Below are 11,064 nucleotides of genomic sequence, written 5' to 3'. Positions count from 1 at the left end.
AAAAAAAAAAAAAGGGTATTCTTTTTGTTCAAACATCTACTGAATCTCTTGGTCTGCAATCTAACTCTGCAGGATTATGTTGTTTTTTCTGCAGCACAATAAACCCAATATGTTCAAACTTAATTTACATTTTTTTAACCAAGTGTGAAAAAGAAGAGACCCAAAAAGAAGCTGAGCAATGAGAATCACACTGCTTTTGTGCTACTCACTGATGTCCATTTTTCACATGGATTATGACCCATGGTCCTCTAACATAACAACACTATGCTGGTTCAAAACATACTGTGATTTATGGATTATGGCCAATGGTCCTCTTCCATAGCAGCCCTTCCATGGTGTGATTTACCACGTTTCTCACCAGAAAAAAATGTCTTCCTGCCTTGTGGTGCATTTGTAGTGCCAGTATGTACTGTGCCTCATAAGTGGTACAGACAGGGCTGAAGCTGAACTTATCTCCAGAACTGGAGAAGGGAATCTAGCAAAGCACCTTTAATGTGTATGATGAATAGGTGACCTGAGGGGACGGACCGCAGCAAATGGCCTTTGTGACATCAGACCTCCTTTACCATGACTTCAGTTACTCTGTAATCCCCGCAGAAAAGACCATGGGATCCATCATTACAGATTCAAAATGGCTGTGAAAGTTATCTGCCCTGGACCTGACCTGATTTACTTTCCGATGCCAAGTAGGTATCGTAATCCTTTCTTGAAAATGGGAAGCATTTCCCTTACGTACACACACACTCATGCAAAACCTCCTTCCAAACCTTTAACCCACACTCATTTTTCTCCTTGGACTCTCCTTGGAGGTGATCTTTCCAAAATACTGACCTAGTGACCCCTTTCCCTCCCTCCTCCACCTCAGCCCAGCCCCCAGTAAGCCTCTAATTAAATCCAAAATTGCCTCTGTACAAAAGCAGCTCTGTCAGCTCCATTCAGAGAGGAACAAGTAGCTTGAATAGCTTTGGGCACACTGGAAACCGAGAAACAGTGTGGTCTTGTGTTAAAGTTGAATAGTGGTTAGGGGGGTGGATGGAGGTTGAGGGGGAGAGTTGAATCAGTTAAAGTAATTACTGAATCATTCATGGAGGCTGGGAGGGAAGAGGATTGGTCTTGAACAAAGCCCTGCAAGAGACACATAAGACATTTCACCCCTTAAGGATGTCTCGGGAAGAAAAGGAAAGTATCAGGTATAAAGCAGCTATTTGTAGAAGTCATTGTGATGCTCTGGGATCTGGTTCCCATTTAAAGATGATCAGTTTTAGACCTAGCTTATCTTCACATCTCTGTTTAATTCAGTATCCAAAAGTCTGATTTGCTTGTTCTAGTACTGGGGATGCCGCTAAGAGCATCATATTGACAGAGATTTAGTTGCTTTATGTTAATATTGAAGTCAGAGAATCATAGACTTATTAAGGTTTGAAAAGATCACTAAAATCATCTAGTATAACTATCAACCCATCACCATCATTCCCACTGAACCACGTCCTTCCAGTACATAGACAAGGATTTAACTGCTTCATGTTCATGTTGGAGTCATGTAAATGGAGAACACACAGAAATGCTATCAGGATCATTATGAAAAAAACCTCTATCATTTGTCTGATATTTAATTTGAATCTGACAGCCCTCTAAGCAAAAGACTTTGCAGGTAACCCAGATCCTAAGTACTGTCACCCATCAACTCAGCAGGAAAAGCAGATCCATATACGTGGCAGTGCTATCCATTAGAAAATAACCCACATCAAGAGGCCAGGAGAGAAATTCTCCAGCAGGGAGAGGGAGAGGAGGCAGCAGTCCAAAAACACCAGTGGCATTCTACAGAGGTTACTCTACTCTTGAGGGGAATATGCATCTCTTCTAGAGAAAGCTGTGATGCAGAAGCAGGAAAATCAGGCTCTGTTATTCTGTCACAAAGAATGGATTCCTGATAACATTACATCCACTAAAGGAAAAAATCTTCCTGCGATCGGGAAGATTTCTATTTTGGACTAACCTCGTGAAAAGTCTCCTGTTGATGCTTTGGATATAAAATATGTGAATAAGAATCAGGAGAAACCAAGATTTGCTGCAACAGCTCATTTTATTCCAGGCCAGTAAATACTGTCCAAGTGTTCATTTTCCAGTGCTTTGCGTGCCCACATGGAGGTGCAAATCCCAAAGTGGAATTTAGTAAGTAGTCAACTTCAGGTAATGATGCAATACAATTTGTATTTTTCCCTAATGAGATATTATGATTTCAGCACATTTATTTGTGATTTTCACTTATTCAATTATTTGTTCCTTGGTGAATGCAATTTTTTTTTTCAAGGCCACATTCATTAAAAAAAAAGGAAGAGCTATTTGGGATGCCATGCTGGTTAGCAATATCAGTCAGAGCAGTCACAGATTGCTGCTTCTGCTCCTTGTTGGGCAGTGTACAAAAGCCCTGCTGTCAAAAATGCTCTTGTATGAGGGTAAAAATCAGTTTGTCTTAATTTTCTTCCTTTTCAGAGTCTATTTTCCGTCTTAGAGAAATAATCACTGGTTGTTAGGATTTGTTCAAACCACAGTTGTTTCTTGAAGCTTCAGTCTTCCAATAGAAACAGCAAATCCCCCACGGTCCGTAGGTTTCTGGGACACAAAGGGTTAATCACAGAGCCTAAGATTTGAATACTCAGATATCTGCCGTTTAAAAAAGAAAAATCTGAGTAAATAGTCATATGAGGTTTTATATTTTGAGGATTTTGGCAATATTACTTCCTTTCCTCCTTCACGTTACAGAGGCACAGCCTTACAGAACTATTCACTAGGAAATACAGCAAATATTGGATACTTTTCCCCAAAGATAACTGAGTTTATTAAGAATAATCCTGCTGAATTTCAGTGGAAGGCAGATCGACTGTGTCTACAAATATGATGCACATCATGAAAGTGGCTAAACCTACCCAAATAGTTTAATCTTTAGGTCAGTTTATATTTAGAATCATGGAATCATAGAATATCCCAGGTTGGAATGGACCCACAGGGGTCATCGAGTCCAACTACTGACTCCACACAGAATGACCCCAAAATCAGACCATAGCAAGCTATGCTAACATGTTCAAGATACTACCAAAGTGTGGGTTGATCTCTACAGGATTTAACATGTTAACAAGTTGCCGAGAGAATCTGTGGATGCCCTAACCCTGGAGGTGTTCAAGGCCAGGTGAGATGGGACAGCCTGGCCTAGTGTTAATAACCTTGCCTACAGCAAGTGTTGGGATTGGATGGGCTTTAATGGTTGGGTCCAAACCCAACCCAGTCATTCTGTGATTCCTTATAGGGCATCCTCTCAGCTCCTCAGCCTCATCTCCACAGCCCACAGCTGATGTCTCCTCTCACACAACAACAAAACATGCTACTACAGCAGGCTGAGTCACAGTTTGGCACATAACAAGACAATGTCATCTCCTAGCAACGGTGAGTTGATGATAATGGAATTCTCTCACGTGCAGAGTTGTAAGGGCAGGCATGTGTAAGGGCTGACACTGCTGTCTGCAAGTTCACCTGCATCTCGTGCAACAACTTGCTCACCAGGGGAACAGGTCATGGCAAGACAAGGCTTTCAAAAAGACTTTATGCTAGTCCATACTATGACCAAAACTGTCATGAATGGCAGCATTAAGACAGCAGATAAATCCCAGCTAAATGAACCACAGTGAGAGATTAGCAAAAGGATGCAAGTTGAGCTTGTCTCAAAGGGAAGTTGCTTTATGCTCATCATACAACAGGCAATTAGTCATAGACTTTTAATGACTTGGCTGGCCTTTGTGGAAACTACTCCCAGGTGGAATCAGAATAGTTTGAGCCTGACTCATAGAGGCTGTCCTGACAGAAATATTTTGTATCTCGAGTCCTGAAAAGGTCCATTACCTCGAAGCTGAGCTTGCATTCAGTGCAGCTCTTGAAGCACATGCTTACTGCTACATTGGGATCTCGCAGGTGCTTAAGTAGCTGTGAAAGCAGCCTTGCCTCCTCTTTATGCTATCCGGGCTGAAAGCTCTGAACACTTTCTACCCTAAAGAAGCTGTGGACAAATTGTTCACTGCTCATCTTCAGCAAACCAGAGGCAAAATTGGGTTCATGTCTCATTAGCACTATTTCAGCGAGAGCATGATGATCTAAGTAAGCCATTGAGATGGCTCTATGTACTTAATGAGGTGGGGTACAGTTTTAACCACAACTTACAAGCCTTTCCATGATACTTTTTTAAGTCCTTCCTTTTACAGCCTTTTCTTTCACCCTCTATAAAGGGACGGAGGGCAGGTTTAGAACAGTTATTGCAGTTAATAGAATGGAAGCGTGACAAACAAGTAGATAAATCCTATTATGCAAAAGCTAATTAAAGAGTGTGGCTTTTCAGCAGACCATTCAAGTTAAAACTTCACCAGGACAGGTTTAAAAGAGTGAGTTATGGCTCTAGTTCTCTTAACGTTTTCCTAGCTTCTTCCCAATTCCTCCATTTCCTTCTAGACTGTTCCTCCCTTCCAATGGGTTTGACGTCACCTTTCAATATCATGTATAAGATTTGGAAAATGGCATAGAACAGTAGCAAACAGAATGGAAAACCAAAACCATTCCTTTTATTTTCCCTTCCTTTTCAATCTCTAGCTTTATTTTCTGATGTTTCTGAAAAGTCAAATATGATGCTCACAGAAAGCATGTGAATGCAGAATGTGCAGGTCTTGTCAGGATAAATAAAATGCATTATGCTTCTACGAGGTATACACTGACTGTATCACTATCAGCAATTGTAATAAAAACCACAGCTCTCTCATCTTAAGAGGATTTGAGTCACTGACATTTTAATTAACAAGTTCCCGTCTCCCAGCATCAAGTCTGCATTCTGCACAGTCTTTCTGCTGTAATGGATGGAGATTAGGTGTCCTTTGCCCTGCATGTCAACAAAGTCGTGTGGAAATGTATCCTACTGCATATTGCACTGGGAACTGGTCTCAAAGCAAAAAGATCGGGAGGACACACACCTAGCATCATCTGTTTTCCTCTTGATAGGAACAAAGACCATAGAGGAAGCCTGGAAGAAAGGACGATGATGGCAGTCAGCCCATGCCAGTCAGAAAGAATGGCAACAAAAACCTTGAGATTATCAAAATACACAAATCTGGAAATAAATGGATAAACAGGCTGCTTTAAAGAGGACAATCTGGAGGTAGAACCTCATACAGAGGTCTGATAACAATCATCCAAACCACTGAGTCTCTTCTGCAGGGATCACAGATGACTATGCAAACTCCAGAAAGCTCCCTGAAATCTTTTTTCATACCCTTGCAGGCCATGAAGGAGGCAGACTAACATGAATATCCTGGCTATAGCAAAGATGAGGCCCTTTCCTTACTTGCATTTGTAGAGGTAAAAAATGTCAACAAAAATGAATGAAACTCACTTTTTATTTTGCAGCCAAAGAGAAGGAATAGCGTCTAAGATTGCAGATGGTTGGAAGCAGCAGAAGCTTCTCAGTCTCCAGGAAACATTACCTGGAAACATTACGAATGGCCAGGGTTGGAAGGGACCTCAAGGATCATGAATCTCCAATCCCCCTGTCACAGGCAGGGCCACCAAACTTCCCATTTAATACTAGAGCAGGCTGCCCAGGACCCCAACCAATCTGGCCTTGAACACCTCCAGGGACGGGTCATCCACAACCTAATTAAACATTATACTGAGACTGAATCCAATTCTAATGCTCAGTCTGAGTTAGGGGACTGTTTCGGAGGCTGCTGAATGGAGGTTTGATCCTCACAGATAGCAGATCATCAGGTTCCTTTCTGGCTTTAAAATATTTATTTTCTTCAAAGCTTAAAGGATCTTCTATTCTCTGCGTCGCCCAGCAGCAAAGATCTGTCTTAGAGGTGTTTGGAAAATCAGTACATGAAAGGGAGAAATAGGGTTACGGTTTTTCAAAAACCATAGGGAGTTAGATGCATATAAGTATCTACTTATGGTTTGGGTATCCAAAAGGCACCTTAACTCACAAAGCCATGTAGAGATCTGACCCCCCAAAAAATGGGTTTTTGAAATAAGGAACTATCTTTTTTTGGTGGAAGTACTTGGAGAAGACAACAGAGCCACAAAATATCTTTAAAACTCCTTTATTTTGTAGATATTAGGAAATCTGTCCAGGCAGAAAGTATCCCACCTTAAAACTAGCCTAGTTGCTTGAATGCTCAGCACCGGCATTGTCTAAACATAATAGAAATATGGACACAAGAGTCCGTCTGTTAAGCTCCAGTATTTTTTGAAATCTTATATGGCCATAAGGCAGAAGACGACTTTAACAATCTTCAACCTTGGATATCAGTGAGATCTCAGATTGACCTTATTCTGCCTCCTGTACAGCTCTTTCCTAACAACACATTTGCCTCTGGGTATTATATTGTCTCGACACAATCCTTTTTTAAACACCAAAGCTGCCAGTTAGCGTGATGTTGAATTGTGTGTCTGGAAACGAAATGGCTGTTTAAAAATAGAGAAAATTGTATTTACAGTAGCAGTTACTGTGTTATTACCATCAAATGATTTTTTTCAGACAAGGTCTTTCCAATGAAATGCTTTTCTTTCCCCACCTTCAAGCACAAATGTCACCTCTCAACTCTTTCTCATCACAGTTCGTGTTATAAAATCCTTTAAAATAATAGTAGAAATAGCTCGGTGGAGATTTACAAAAAGTCTTATTTTCTTCCCTAAAACTTAACTTTTCCCATCATATTAGAAAACAACCAACCACCAGCTTGTTACTCAGAAAATCACAGAACCATAGGGGTCAGAAGAGACCTCTGGGATCGTCAAGTCCAATACCCCTGCTCCTCAGTAGAGAATTGCTGCACTTGAGTACAGTATTTTGTATGTATAACTTGTCTTTGCAAACTTGCCATAAGTAGCAAATAACTCCTGGTCTTTGAACAACATTTTGGATATTTTAGAAAACAGAGCTTTTGTTGTCTTTGATAGTCCAATCTCCATAACAGAGAGGAAGAGAGCAACAACACGTGTAGATTTTGGTAAATTCTTCTGCATGCATTAGAAGTGGCAAATGTGGTTTATGGAAAACTCAGATCTGCCAACAGTTCCACTACATTCTTTTGCAGCCAGACAGGACTGAAGCATTTGGCCATGTCCAAGAAAAGTTGGATACTACCATGGCCATACGGGTTATTTCCAAACCTAGATCCATTCTGCTGCCACTAAGTGATAACCAGGTCAGAAAGAAGTGAAGAGTCCCATTTCCCAAAATATTTATTATCTGGTGTTGTGGGTTTATGTATAAATGGAAAAAAAAAAAAAAATCTGCACTGTTGGCATAGCAGCATGTGGAATAAGGGAAAAGAGAGTGAAGGAAGTTATAGTGTCAAAACACCTTCACAGGTACTTCAGATACTTGAGCTCTGCTTTTATTTCTAGCACTAGTTGTGCTAAAAAATGGGGTCACTTGCATGGTCTCTGCCATGAGACAAAACTTCTTCAACATGCAGTCTCTACTGAAACAGAGGCAGAGGCAAACAAACAGAGAACAGTGAAAGCTATTTGCCATCTAAGAATATGAAGGAAGTGGCAACACAGTAGCTCCCAGAATAAACATTATGACCCCAAGTAAGATGACAGTACTTATAAGCTGGTGTTAAAAGGTGGATGGAAACTTAACTAGAGAAACAAGACACGCCATGAAGGGGAGCTGGTGAAATTATCACTGGCAGCAAAGTCTACTGGGGCTTCCCTCCTTTCCAGATGAAAACATTCAGAGATAGGCATGTTTGTAACTTCACAGGATCATCATATCTACCATCAAACCCAACATCTTATAGTTAAGCTAAAGACTGCCTTTCAAAAAGATAGGCAGCTTTGACTTAAGGATTTTGAGCAATGGAAAATGTACCACTTCCCCTGGGAAGCTGCTGTAGCATTTAATTAATTTTGCTGTTAAAAACGTTTGCCATAGTTCCAACTTGAATTTGTCTATGTTGCTTGAAGGAAGGATCTTCATTAAGACTGTTAGCAATTTATGATACACTCTACCTTCATAAGATCTTCTCCCAACACTTGATAAATGTTAGAGAAACCTCACAACATCCCTGTGAGACATAAAAATGTAATTATCTGAGCACATTACATGGATGAAAACAAAGGGAGAGAGGAATTAAAATTCTACTCACAAAACTTAGACACGAATCAAGTGGGATTCCTAGAAAGGAAACATGGCACCTTGATTCCTTCCTCTTACTGCACAATAACTGCCTCCTGTGTTCATACTTAGAAACAATTATGATTGTGTGTCCATTACAGCTTGAAGACAACCCCAAAGTAGATGATCTACACAGTACTGAACATTCTCTCTCATAGGAAGAACAGAGCAAAGAAGGATGGATGTTGCCCGTTCTTGCCTGTCGTTTGGTGCCCTCAGTTCTTCCTACAAGAGATAATGTTCAAACCCTCACCCTTTGTCTCTACTAACTACTTGGTCAGCAACTGAAACTTTATGTCTCCACAAAGATTTTCTCCACTGCTTAGCCTCCAATGTCACCAGCACTCTCAAATGGGATTATATGACATGGTTGGCTTGATGACCTAGAAGGTCCCTTCCAGCCTTATGTTGTAGTAGAATATTAATGACTCTGCTAATTCAGGGCTGTCTGACCTCCACTCTGTACAGCCACAAGCAAGATGATCTCTGCTCATTATAGCTGTCGTGTTCTCAGATAACCTCTTCATGTAAAATGCATGTGCAGTTTTCTTGCTCTTCTTGCAATATAGTGATTTTTCTCTACCCAGAAAAGACAGTCACTGTTCAGATTATCTTGCCTGTTGCTACCTAAAAAAAAAAATCCCCATCTTTCGGAGGATATTTTCTTTCTGTTCCCAATAACCACAAGCATATGTCTATGAAATAAATAGAATACACACACAGAATATCCTAAGTTGGAAGGGATACATAAGATCATCAAGTCCAACTACTGGCTCCACGCTGGACCAAAATCAGACCACATGTCTGAAACAATTGGACTTAAAATCTGGAAGGAATCTGAGTGTGGTGTTTAACTCGTAACCCTCCATCCATCTCTTTAAAAAAAAGGCAAGTAAGGTTTTGTTGTACTGTGTCAGAGAAGCCAAGAAGTCCATTTCTATTCTCTCAGATGAGAATTGCCCTCAAGATTTCACCTGATGAGCTGTTCTCTTGAAAACTCATAAGAAGATCCAAATATACCTTTTAGATAAAGCCAGTTCCTGCATGCCTACATGCAATAGCAACATCAGAAAACCACATGCAAGTTTACTTCCAGCACTCATCGAACTGCCCAGGAGGCAGTGGGTGGAAAAGGGTTAAAGTTGGAGAATCTCATAATAACACTGCCCCAGAGCCAATCTTTCTGAAAAATGCAGATAAAATGAGGCTTATTCCTTCATTCAGAAAAGGTTGGAGCAGACCCAAAAATTGTTTGCCTTTTAACAGAGCTTTTGGTGTTACCTAAGTGTCTAAATCATGGAGTAACACCATATTATTCAATATACAGGCATTTGAAAAGCCTTCACTTTATTGAAAGATCCAGTAGGAAATTCGTATTCAGAATGCTATGTGTGAGATCGTAATAATAACATAGATTTTTGCAGACTTCTCAGTAGATTTTAGAAGTATCATCTTTATACTGTATAGATTCGGGCTTTTAGCCAAAGTTAGACCAAAAAGAGATGTCAAGGGAATCAAAAACATAAATGAGAGCAGAAGGAAAAAGCTGTCAACTCTACCATTCAGCAGTATCAGGTTAATTCATATTTCAAAATAGGTTGCAAGTTAGATTTAGTCTGACCAAGGACAAGCAACAACTATTTGCAAAGATACAACATACTGTAAATCTTATGTCTGGAGACTGGACAATAAGAGATTTCTACCTTGAAGCAGTGTTTTGCTGGCAGTGGATTCATGTTCATGCTGAGATTCCCATTTGCAGGTAAAATAATACCCTCACTTCCCTGCAAGTTAATATCTGAAGCTTGGTAAAGATTTACCCCTACCAGGCTGGCCATCTGCTTATCTTCTTCTCAACTTCAAACTTCTAAAGATATCAGTAATTTTCTCCTGTCTGTCAATTTTACAGACATAATACTGCCTTTGCATTTCTCTCATTAAATATGTCTGTTACACTATTTTACTTTCTTTGCTGTATGTCATGATTAACATCCTAATTAAAACTCTCTTTACAGACAGTTCTTTGGCATTTTCTGACTTTCTGGAACTCATTCCTTAAACTTCTCTGGTTCCAAGCTCATGTCTAGTCAACATCTGCTGTTTGCCAATAGTCTATGGTTCGTAAAGCCTTCTCCACACCCAGCAATCTTGTAGCACATGGGGAAATCTTACAGGAAACCCAACAGGGAAGCCACGTGCCTTGCTAGATTTTACTCCAATACATGTACAAATCTTCCTCCCATCCCAGGACGCAAGTCTTTTCTAAAGAGCATACAAAAATATTTCAAATATTAAAACAAGTATATATCCTATAAGGATATTCCCTATTTTGTGGGAATGGTGGAATCGTGAGCCCTTTCTGTGCCAAGGCAGTTAGACCAAGGTTGAGCAGGTGAGAATAGTCTCTAGGGACCAATTGGGCTAATAGGAATGAATGAGTCCATTAAGTAAAAGGTCTTTTCCATTTCTGACCAACCACGACCTAAGGAACAAAAACCACCAGGGATCCCTTTCAGGGAAAGACCTGCTTATCAACAGGAAAGTATTGAGCACAATATTTTGTTTTAATGAAATATTTGGCATGTCCTGCAGTGATCAATGCCAGAGCTTTGGAGAGAACGATAGCAATAGACTATAATTAGCTGTGATAACTCCTTACAATAACAAGTATATTCTAATTTGAATAATTCATGAACTACTGGGTTATTTATGGCATTTGCAGCCTTTGTTTTCCTCTGATAATGTAGGGTGTTTAGTTTGGGAGTTTTCATTATTTCTTTTGACCAGATACAGTGTTTTATTACTTGGCATAGGAATAAAAATAAAAATCAATAAATAATTTGACA

General features: G+C 40.0%; 1 long non-coding RNA gene across 1 annotated transcript; it reads left to right on the top strand.

The window, feature by feature from the left end:
- Positions 1 to 559: 559 nt before the first annotated feature.
- Positions 560 to 5,111, top strand: LOC109367050. The gene is made up of 3 exons (XR_002113787.1): positions 560 to 686; positions 3,305 to 3,441; positions 5,035 to 5,111. It is a non-coding gene; the product is annotated as an uncharacterized LOC109367050 (long non-coding RNA).
- The last annotated feature ends 5,953 nt before the right edge of the window (positions 5,112 to 11,064 follow it).

The sequence above is a fragment of the Meleagris gallopavo genome, chromosome 3, assembly GCF_000146605.3.
Source record: "Meleagris gallopavo isolate NT-WF06-2002-E0010 breed Aviagen turkey brand Nicholas breeding stock chromosome 3, Turkey_5.1, whole genome shotgun sequence".
In the NCBI taxonomy this organism is placed as follows: domain Eukaryota; kingdom Metazoa; phylum Chordata; class Aves; order Galliformes; family Phasianidae; genus Meleagris; species Meleagris gallopavo.
This window is presented reverse-complemented; position numbering and strand designations above follow the sequence as displayed.